The sequence below is a fragment of the Dasypus novemcinctus genome, chromosome 19 (genome assembly GCF_030445035.2).
Source record: "Dasypus novemcinctus isolate mDasNov1 chromosome 19, mDasNov1.1.hap2, whole genome shotgun sequence".
Lineage (NCBI taxonomy): Eukaryota > Metazoa > Chordata > Mammalia > Cingulata > Dasypodidae > Dasypus > Dasypus novemcinctus.
Window position 1 is genome coordinate 54551790 of NC_080691.1, and position 12524 is coordinate 54564313.

Sequence of the window (12524 nt, forward strand, 5' to 3'; positions counted from 1 at the left end):
AGAACTTGAGGGGTGAACAATTTGTATATACTGAGGAGATGCATGATATGGGAATTTGTTCAATTGAGAGTCACAGTAGCGGAAACACATTTTTTAAGCATATGTGTAATGTAAGTTCCACAACCTATGCTTTTGTTGTAAGTCTGTGAAATTCCCACAAAATTAGGACCTTACAACAACTATGTATTATCTCATTTTCTGTTCATGAGTAGTCTGCAAACAATTTGGAATGCTTTTTTTAGTAAGAATGATGCCTTATAAAGAATATGGAATGAATGGAAATAAAGTCTAACTTCAAGCAATTACCTATCTAAATAGCATAATAAAATAGTAAGATTTTAGTCATTGCAAGAAATACACATAATACTTAAAACATTTATTCAATGTCTCTCTGAAGGCTTTCAAGTAGGAAAATACAGATGAAAAACACAATGATATTGCCAAGAATATCCATCAGCTACCCGAAATTTCATAAATAAGAGATAAATACTGCAGCTATACCACTGGGAATCGGGAAACAATAAATGATAGGAATGAAAAGACACTATGCAATTTTCTAAAATTTGTAAAATTCCTTGTTTCCCAGTGAAATAATTCATTTTAAACTATGCGTGTTGTCTAACTCTGTCTTCCAGCTTGTAAAAATGGTTGCTTTCTTGGCTTGATGCTTGCAAGAAATTAGTAAGAACAGCTTTTACGCCATTGTCACCTGCCAAAGAAGTTAAACCAAACTGCTTAGTTTCCTGCCAGCTAGGCTTCCCTCTTCTGGTCAATTTAAGAAATACAACCAGGGGTCAATGTTTTACAAAAGGATATTAGTTAACTGTAGAAATAAATATTTTAAAAGGCATACCCTTGAAACTGATGACTATGCTTATGAGTCTGTGGGTCTGAAATTTGAACTAGGTATAGAGCTGCAGGGTGCCTGAGAGTCACCTCCAGAGAGCCTCCATGTTGCTCAAATGCAGCCACTCTCTAAGCCAAAATCAGTATGTACACACATTACCTCCCCCACCCCCCCACTGTGGGACATGACTCTCAGGGATGAGCCTTTCTGATGCTGAGGGATTACTACCAATATTAGCTGGTGATGCAATGAGAAAAAGACCTTGGATAAAAGGGGGAAATGGTAAAGACAAATGAGTTTATATGGCTAAGAGTCTTCAAAAAAGATTTAAGAGGTCATCAGAGGATTCATGCTTATGCTTAACTCACCAGGATTCCAAAGACAGCCAAAGTAGATACAACCCAGGTACTGGTGTTCTGAGGCTATGGAGACAGAGGTTCTCTGATCATGGCATTTGGCTCTAGAGTTCAGTGCCTTGTCCAGTGGGCCCTGCTTTGGAATTTGTGTTCCTGAAAGTGATGGTGTTGGAATCAGATGTGACCTTTCTACAAGTCTCTTCTGTCACTTTTATTGAACCTGTGTCTGCTGCTGAGGTTCGTATATACTCAAGAGACTTGAATTTCTGGACTGGCCATGTGCCAGCTGGGCCCTGAGCCTCAGCAGAGTTGTAGCTCCTATTCTCCAGTTTGTTGGACTTGCACAGATAGCCTAACAGGGAGGTGAAAATGGTCAACCACCAAAACCAGTGAACTGAGAGTGCCTACAACTCCAAAAGCAGGAGAATCACATCCATCAACCATGTAGGATATAAGCCCCCTCTCAATATAGAGGTGGATTGGTCATCACCAACCCATGGTCCACAGGATGGAGAAATTAAACATGGGTTAGAATGAACTTACTAGTAGAACTATTGTGACTAGTAATGGAAAAAATTGTAGCATTGATCTGGAGAAAGTGGCCAGAATGGTTGCTGAGGGCAGCAGAGGGAAAAAGAGATGAGATGTGGGGGCATTTTTGGGATTTAGAGTTGTCCTAAATGATATTCCAGGGACAGATGCTGGACATTGTATATGCTGTCAAATAACCCACTGAATGTGCTGGGGAAGAATGTAAACCGCAATGTAAACTATAGTCCATAGGGTGCTGCAGTGCTCCAAAATGTATTCACAAAAGCAATGAATATGCCACAATGATGAAAGAGGTTGCTGATGTGGAAGAAATCGCAGGGTGGGGTGTGGGAACTTCTGTTATTTTTTAATGTAACATTTTTTGTCAACTATATATCCTCAAAAACTATATAATTTAATAAAAAAAAAGGCATACCCCACATCCCTAATATATTTAACTTCTGTGACTAAGACAAAAAAATGCCTTATTAAGTGAAATTTTGCAGTTAAAATTCAGTGCTTGGCTAATTCCTCAGGTAAACATTTTCAGGCATTTTGTGATCTAGGGAAAGAAACTTTATACAGTTTCTTTCAGTATCATGGAGGCAGATCTGGCTCATGGATACTTGCAGAAAAATACTCTATCTTTTATAATTATTTATGTATTAATTCAAGTTATATTTTTGTGAGTTCACTCTGTGTCTATGGATGTTTCCTTATACATAAACAGTAATCATAATAATCACATGCTGAGTAAACATATCCTTAAATATCTTGCCAAAAGCCATAAAAATGTATCACAGCTGCTGTTTCCTTTATGATGATATTTTTAAGTTTTTATTTATTTTTATTTCTTTTTTAGATCTTCTGCAATCCTGAAATTGGCCATAATGTGAGAACAGTTTACCATCACTGCTAAAACACTCACAGAACATTCCAACTTCCTTGTCTTGGGAAGGGGCATAGGATTGATTCACATAAATAAACAATTCTTCTGTCGCCACAAAGTTTAAGGAACTTTGTGATAAGTTTCAGGATTACTCTACAGTCCAATTCTATGTTTTCATGATGGAGATGTCTCCCAGTCTTTAACAAAATGTTAGTTTTCCCTTGGAGCCACTGGGAGGTTCCTCTGTCCCCAGGGAGACTGCAGCACAAGAAGGGGACTCTGGAGTAACAATGGAGCATCCTTCAACATCCTTCGCCTCCAGCAGCAGCAGAGGCAGGGATCTAAAGCACAGACTCAGACTCTTCTACCATCTTGCTCTGTGGGAGCTGAGGTTGTCCTTCCATTTTCTGAATCATCTTCAAATGTCTTTTGAGTGAAAACCTTGAGGGAATATTTCTTTGGACATTGACATATTAAAATGCACTAAATTTCAACAGTGTGTTGAAAGGTTTGCATAAGTAGCAGGTCCCCAATCCATTCAAAATCTGACAATGAAGGAGGCTGGAAGTTAGGGTAGGTCAGTATCTCTGTGAGCATCAGGTCCAGCAAACTGAGGCAGATGGAGTCAGAGAAGCAGCTACATGTATGAAGCCCATTCATGAAGCAGGTCTCAACATGAAGGCTAAGGGACTGTTGGAATAGCTTGCTTACTCTGGGGAAAGGGAAAAATGACCAAGGGTAGACCATGGGATGCTTCCAGGGGCAGTAGAGAGGACAAAATGCCTGTGGGGGGAGTAGTAGGTGACCAGATGCAGGGGTTTCACAAGACCTTTATGGTTCCAAGGAGCCAAAGCAGAAGTTGCCATAATGAGGCGTGCAAGGCAGAAGAACACTGGGGATGGGAGCGCAGGGGTGCAGACTCAGGAAAGAGGGAAAGGACAGGGGTGTGACTCTCCAGAAACATTCTGAAGTTGCAGGCTAACAAGGAAGTTCTCACCATCTCATGTCTGGGCATCTGCCAATACATCAAAGATGAATTGAAAAGTTGTTCCAAAACGATGGCATCCTAGAAAGACAAAAGAGACATGGGCTGCCCCTAGGGTAGGAAGGCCTGTGTCCTGATAGTAGCTCCTGCTCATCTCACCTTGCCCCTCCCCCTTCCCTGCTGGTTGAATATCCCTGTCCTCATTCTACAGTGGGAGCTGGGTCCAGTACACAAAACACTCAGGAGATTCCCCCAGAATATTTAGCTAAATGTGCGTTAAGCCAGTATTTTAAATTAGTTTATTTATCTACTTCACATTAATTTATTTGCAAAACCTTAAATGAAATAAATAGAATCAAAGACACATTCTTTTCAAAAGAGAAATCCTCACCTCTCTGCCAGTGTTGGAATGACTTCTCCTTGTTTTAGCAAGAAAGAAGGTAACAAAGATCATTGCTGATTATGCTGACCTAAATGTGCTTTTAGACAAACATTGACATTCTCAAATTCACACATTGTTGCATATTGAAAAATCACTGTTTTGCTGAGTTCACTATAAAATTTCAGCAGCTCTTAGGATAGAAGGAGCCAATTAAATGTCAGCACTTTTTTCTAAATAAACTTGCAACATACAAGGATTTTGAGTTGCAGAAAGAGCTAAGATGTGTCAGACTTCTGAGTTTCTGAATTCTGAACCCTTTATTAGATAGACATAAGAAGCACTCAAAGGAAGTGGAAGCTCAAGTTCTCCCACCTTGAGGAATTCCCTGAATCTTTTTATCAGTGGCATATGTTCTTTGAAGACATCAAGAATTTTGGAACCTTGCCTCTTCCATACTAAGCAATTAGGTATATCTCTACTATTCTAATGGGAAAGTAGGGGACAGTGTGTAAAGGGACTATCTTACTCTGTTTCATGATCTTTGTATATGGAATGAAAGCAATGAAATTGGGAACACATGTCAATACCTTACATTTAGCAATTTGTAATGTGCAAGACGTCTGCAAGCAACTGCATTTAGCACAGCTTCCAGGAATAATGCAGTTAAGTTGAATATGATCAATCACACAGCACCCAGAAATAATGCAGTTGGGTTGAATGTGATCAATTACTGTTGTTTGCAAGAACAGGTGTGATTCTATCTCATCAAAATGAATACAATTAAAACATGTTTTCTATTATTAAAAGCAGTGAATAGTGTGCTGGCCATGAGAATGCCCATCCCATCCCTCCACATATAGGGAAATAAATCACTTAGGGCTCAGGTACTCTTTCCGGGGCTCATCACTATGATTGTAAGAAAGACAGGAGACCTACGGGCCACTCTGAGTCAAGGAGTAAGCTTGGAAGCCGTATTAAGGTGGAACAGATACTGAGAAAAAAAAGATTCACTTGATGTGCAATTTTGACTTGGGTAAACCAAAATAGCCTTGCTATAACTGAAAAATTCAAAAGGGAATGTAGGTAAAAGAGACAACCAGAGCAGTGCTGAGTCTGACATATACACTTTTGTGTGAAGAGGAGAATTAGCTGTAGAATCCTTTATGGTTTAAAGATACTGACCCTGGCATAACCTCTCTCTTTGCTCTGGCCTGAATTACAAAGATTGTCCTGCTTGGAGAAGCCCACTGATGTCTCTTCCTGAAGCTGATTGGAAAAGACACAGCAGGCTGCCCTGAACTGCCTCAGATATCTTATCAAAGAGACCTCTGGCAGAGACATTTCTGCTTTCGTAAAGAACGTCTGTGTGTGGGAATGTGTCCTCAGAATATGACGAAACTTTCCTACTTCTGACTTTCCTACTTCAGTGGAAAGCATATAGTCTTAAACATAGAGAGGTTCCAAGGACAAAAACTTTGATTTAGTGGAAGCCCCAGAACTTACAGGAACCCAGGTTAACCTCCCTCTTCCCTGTTCCCATCCTGACAACCTCCAGACCCTCTGCAAGGAAGGACTGAGTTTGGTCTCCCACTGCTTCCCCTCATTGTGTCTGCTTCAGCAATATATGGCTGTATCCTTGGTTCTGACTGTCCATCTGCATATGCAGTGTTCACGGCTAACCATTTGGGAATGGTGTATTGGCCCTTCAGTGTTCTGTGTTGTGTGTGGAATTGGCAGAATTACTAAACTCTGAGACACACTGGAGCCCATCCCTGGAGCCTGCAGGACCCAGTACATGTTGAAGCTACTAGAAAGGCGTCTAGAATCTTCCAAAGAGAGCGTCAGAGCCATCCTGTGCTGTATGAATTCTCACCTAAACTCTACCAATGGAACACTTGAAGGCACTGGCATCCTGTTCAGGAAAATGACCATGCTTATCCTTTGTTTCTCTCACTCATATCAACTCATATTCTCAATGTCTCTTGTTCTCCATACATTGATCTTTTAAAATAGTGATAAGAAAACCCAGATCAGAACTCATGCCATGTTGATCCATCTGTGTTCTTTCCATATCAACAAATAGGAACACCTGTGTAACCCTGGGCTGAGGTTCCTCTCCCAGAGCTGCAGGATCAGGGCTTGGCTGGTTTACAACTGCAAAGGGAGCAGAAGTGTTTGCAATCCCTCCTGCTATACTGCTAGCTCTCAGGTTGGAGCATGGGAAAAAGGAAGTGCCCCAGAGCAGTATGAGTGCTCTGTGTAGTTAGGTGGCAATGACAGCATTTGAGACAATATTATTTGTAGTGCTGGAATAAACACTTTGAAACCAAGATCTTATTTCACTTATGCATATGTTCAGATGTAAAATTTCAAACATAAAGTTAGAATGGTTGGCCAATGTCCCAAATCTATGTCTGTTGATTGTGACCCCCAGTATCTGGCCTGTGTTCCTCACCACTAGACCCAGTGGCTCCCCTGAACCAACTACAGGACAAAGAGGGGCATGGCTAGATAGATTTGTAGCATCCCCCTTTGTGTCATGATACCATGTGTGATGTTGCTGCTTTCTTAGTGTCTACCTAAAAAATGTAGAGATAATGCAGATGTATTTAAAATACTGTCTGGCATTTCCCAGGTCATGATTTATCTATCTCTCCATCCTATTCATCTATCTATTTGTTTATTTGTATCAATATTATGGAATTATAACTGACGTATAATAATCGTCACATATTTAAGTGCAATATTTGGTAAGTCTTTACAAATGTGACCATCAACACCACACCAATGCTGAATTCCCAAAAGTTTTCATTCATTACTCTATAATATCTGCCTCCCACCCATTCCCTTTTCTTCTAGGAACAATTTAGCTTCCTATTTTTTAAAGAAAGTTTTACTAAGACATAAACCATAGACCATAAAGTCATCTACTTCAAGTATATAATTGAATTATTATTTTATATGAAAAAATATGTTGTACCAATGCCAGAGTCCATATCAGAATGTTTGCATTAACCCATAAAGGAATCCATACACTCTATCAACATCCTCCTATTCTTCTACCTCCCATTCAGACCCAAAAAAAAAATAAATCTACTTTTTCTTTCTGTAGTTTTCCTTATTCTTGGCATTGATATGAAAGGGATTAAATTATATTACAATTCATGCCTGGTTTATTTCAGTTATCATATTGATTTCAACATTCATCCTTGTGATAGCAAGTACCAATATTTCATTTCTATTTTAAAACAAAATAATTTTTGTAATATTTATACAACACATCATTCTAACTTTAACCACTTTCACATGTACAATTAAGGGCTATTCACTGAATTCAAAATTTTATCCTAGAATAAACAACAAACATTACCAAAATTTTCATCATATCAAACAGAGTATGTTCATCCAATAAGAATTCTGTCCCCATTTGTCCTGAATATGTAACCTCTAATCTACTTCTTGTACCTATGAATTTTCATTTTCTAGGCCTTCCATCTGAATGGAATGATTTTTCTTCTTTGTTTGTTCTATTTAATTGAAATGAACATTTCAATGTTCATCCATGTTATACTGTGACTTCCCTTTATGCAAGTACCTGATATTTCATTGTGTATATCCATTTGTTTAACCACTCATCGTTGATGGAAATTTGGATTGCCTAAAACTTTAACTTTTGTAAATGAGGCTGCTATGAAGTTTTCTGTACAAATATATATATATATATATATATATATTTGAACCCTTGTTATTTTTATTTTGGGGTATATACCTAAAAGTAGAACTGTATGTTCTCATGATTTTTTAAAAATAATTTGAGAACCTTCAGGTCTGTTTGTCAAAAATTCTTGATTATTTAACATTCCCATCAGCATTGTACTAGGTTTACTATTTCTCCATATCCTCTCAAATACTTGTTGCTGTCTTAATTTTTATTTTATCCTTCCTTGTGGGTGTCAAATGGTATTTTGTTGTAGATTTGATTTATACTTCCCTAATGTCAAATCAGGCAACACTTTTTTTATTTACTTATTAACCAATTGTATATCTTCTTTGTGCCATTTTTTGCTGAGATATAAATAATTACCATATTCTACATACAAGTCCATTAATAGGTATATGATTTATAAATTTTCCCCCTTCTATTCATTCTTACTTTACACTCAATACTTATTCCTGTATTTCATTTGTTATTAATTTTGATAAGGTGAAAATTTTAACTATTTGCAAATGTGCTAAAGCGAAAGCTCCAGGAGACAGATCAATACTGCTCTTCTTGCAGAATTTGGGAGAACAACCCCCCCCACACACACACACACAAAGCAGCACAAAATATACAAAACTCCTTTCCCTAAGAGAAAGAGAATCCAATGTACAAATATACCCACAGCAATCCCCCTAGCTCCACTAGAAAACAAATAATTAACCTGCATGTAGAAAGCAAACAAAATCAGTCTTCCGTTGGAAAGCTGCAAATTATCAAAAAGTACTCAACATGTTCCAAAATCCATGTCACAGTGGTAAAAAAAAATCTTAAAATCTCAAGACGAAGAGATGCTAAAGAGAGATATAGAGCTAAAACCTATTTGGGCCCAGCACAGTCTTGACAGACACTGATAATTTAGTAAGAAGATGAAACTATTAAGTGTAAATAAATTTCTAAACTCTAAGTGTGATAAAGTTGCTAGAGTGAATCTAACATACTTTCCTGCAGTTTTTTTTTCTCAAAATTAGGGGAATACAAGAAAAAGCTACACAGAACAAAGTGAAACAAGAAGACAGAACAAATAAAAAATGGATTACTCCCCAGTGGTGTTTTGTGAGAGGGACAGAAACTATTATAGAAATGCACTCACAATCACCTCTTCAGTTTCACTACAAAACAAAGCAAATATTCTGCATGGGAAAAGCAAGTGAAACCAATATCCTATGGTCACTGGTGAGATTCATTAGAAAGTAGAAGGAGGCAGAGTTCATCATAGAACCTATGTCCAAACCACACCACTCTCTTCAATGAAGAATAAGAGCCTTAACGCACAAATGAAGTTCTCTGAAATAGACAGAAAAGCAAAGCATCTTAGTTGAAATATCTGGGGAAATGGACACTGTACCCAAGGGAAGGGCAGTAATTGATGACAGGCCAAGAGTTGCTTCATAAGGAGGGACAGGGACACTTGGATAATATTCCCAACACTATCCATTCTGCTAATTTCCCAGTCTTTCCCCTGGAATCTATTCAGAGAGTACAATAGACTAGTAGCCAGGTAGGCTTCAGGAGATTGTCATGTTCTGTACTGTCCCTGCCCCTGAGCTGGCATAATTTGCCTTGAGACCTGGAAACAGGAACTCTCTCTCTTTAACACAGGTCTCACTGATGAGAAAGCTGTTTTCCACATGGAGATGCAGAGAGGGCAGAAGACACTTAGAGATATGCTCTGCTTCCCAGAATATGTTGGAAAGTGAGGTCAAGCATGCATCTGATTGTCAGTCCCCCATGTCAGGACCCCCAGGTCAGCTCTGCCTTTGGAAGCCTGTGGATTTGTGAGGAGGATTAAAGTGTCATAAATTCTTTCTGATAACCTGACCCGTTTCACAGAAAAGTATTAGAGAGAGCTAAACATTATATTTATAGAAAACCTTTGATGATGTTAGGGGAAAAGAATAGGTGACAAATGATTGACTGGTACAGCATGAAAAAAATAAAAGTTAGGCTTTTATTATATACATTTATATATCAGGAATGCTATTTGGATTAAAAAATGATGCATTGTGAACCTGTTCATTTTATCTTATATATTTATTATATATTGAAAAGCTGTGTGAATGATACAATGATGGCATTTTATGTAATATAATCATAATTTATAAGGGACTTAATACGAGAACAGGGAACTTGTCTTTGATGCTACATGAGATGGAGAGGACAAAGTAAGGCACTTGGATGCTTCTCCTAGAGAGAGTCAGGCTTTCCAATTCCTTCTCCTTCCATTTGAAGGCATGGGACTCTACATGATGGAGGGTGGGGGGTTAATTTGCCTAGTTATTCTCAGAAATTTGAGTTATGTTGAGGGATATAACTTGGCAGAGATGGCAAATGTATGTTTTGTTCATATTACCAAGCATATTCACATGACAGGACCAATTCCCACAATTTACATAAAATTTTATATATGTATTACTGTATTTAAAAATACACATAATAACATTAAAATAAACTGTTCTGAATTTGAGTCTTTGATTCATCACAAAACTGCTTAGAAGAGGTGCTATGGCTCTTCTCTGGAGGTTACATGTTGAGAAGCAAGAGGAAACCAAAGCAAGGAGAGAAAACACCTCGCCACCCATTCTGAAATCGCTCCTGGTATTGGACTCTTATTGCCCCCTGGTGGTTACAAACTTATCTGACATTCCAGCCACCTGTGCCCTACAGAAGAGGTTTTTTCTTGGCTTACAATTACCCCTCACTGTGTCTCTTACACAATAATATTGGGTGGTGTCCTTGGTTCTCAGGCTGCTTAGTTTTAATTAAGCTTCACTCTTGGAGGTGTCCCTGGTGATGCTGAATAAAGACTGAAGATTTGGGTTATAGTATGGGTTTCCAAAACTCAATACTGTTGACCCACTACAGCCCCTTTCCTGGTACCTGGTGAATCCAGTGCCTATGATAGCCAGTTAAAGAGAATCCAGAGGGCTTGTAGGTGAGTGACAGAGTCTGTGAGGACTTCTCCAAGCCAGGTCCCCACTCCTTCAGTGGCACCTGGGACAGGACACCTGAAGATATGAAGAACCACAGTGAGTCCTGTGCTCAGATGCATTATCCCCATTACCTTCTTGTCCAAAACCATGAGACACTTACATCTGGAAGAACCACAGGGCTTTCATGCTCTTGTGGATGACATCCATGAGCCCCAGAAAATAGTATCCAGACTGAGGAAGAACCTGAATTTAAGTAAACATTTGCTCTGGTTTCCTCTGATCACCCATGTGGTTATTTACATTTAGAAGGCAACTCTGTGTGTAAAATGAAAGGGGATGAGGGGAGGTCCTTGTCTTAGGATCACAATGGGAGGAGGATGCTGGCTGAGCCCTTTGAAAATAAACATTTCCCTCATGTTCCCCTCACGCAAACCAGGTTCCTTTACATCCAAGCATGTGATGTGTTGAATGATGAATCAGATGTAACCAAAGATTAAGAATGGCTCTAAGAATATGCTCCTGTTGCTCCTACTTCCAGGGATTATATATATATATGTGTGTGTGTGTGTTCATATATATGTATGTATTTTTATCTTTTTACATATATATCTATTTCATATATACGGACTACATAATAGAATATATATGGAATATATATATATATACATAATCACACACACATGCACACACTGGCAAGTTTGATTAAAATGGGTGGTTCTGGTTCATTTTTTAAATATCAGTGGAAGAAAGGTTGTTTAGCACTACTTTCTTCAGTTTGTTGATGCCATTCCTCATTTGTAACTTCATGTGTGAAATGTGAAATTTAATTAAATTGTCAGAGCTGTTACACGTGTTCATTACTATCGTTACTGGAATAATAACTTCTGTAAGCCAGAAAGCATCTGTGTATGCCCTCCCCTCTGACCACCATGGCTACCCAACCACTACTTGTCCTGTTCCTGCCTCTGACATGTCACAACTGTGCTACTGGGGCAGGTCAACATCACTCACCATCATTCTTCTCAACTGAACATTGACTGACTTTGGTCCACTCATCTCTTCATATGTCTTTCAACTTTATATAATGAACTGAACATGAAAGCAGCATATTGCAACCTGACTATTCAATAATATTAGTTAAAGATTAAATATTGATTTCATAAGACATCCATCTCTAAACTATTTTCAACTCAATGAGTCACCGATGTGAGGTGAAAAGGAGTTGGCCTGGACAATAAAGTCACCAATGGTTATGGCAGGATTTGGGGGATCTGAAGATAAGGAAATTCTAAGCTTAGGACCTGGTACATGAGACTTTCGAAAAGTCAATACCTTGAGGTGTTTTCAGGTGAGATACAGGAAAGAAAATGCAATCTGAATGTAGAGTGAATTTTGTCATTGTGAGGACTTGTGCTGAAGGTCAAAGTGCACTTTCCATTGGGGACATTTTTCCACATCTTCTTTGGTGCATTGGTTATGAGCTTGGTGGTTAGTTACATGTATTCACATGGATGAACTTCTCCATATATTGTGTTTCACATAATAGTATAGAATTTATTTATCAATGAAATTACCCAAAGTTAAATGAATTAATGAAATTTCACTGAACCTCTGTCTTAAGCCATGTAGCAGAGACATGACCAGGTTTACTTGATCCTTCTCATAATTTAATAGAGAAGTCCTAAAAGAAAACCCAGATGCTGAAAAGTTCTTCCTTTATATGCCCTGCACATGCTCCTAGTACAGGCCCCTGGCCTACACACTCCTGGTGCCCTAGCACTTGTCCTTGGTTCTGGCCCTGGACTTAGTGGTCCTGAGCTTCCCTGCACCAGCCTCTCATC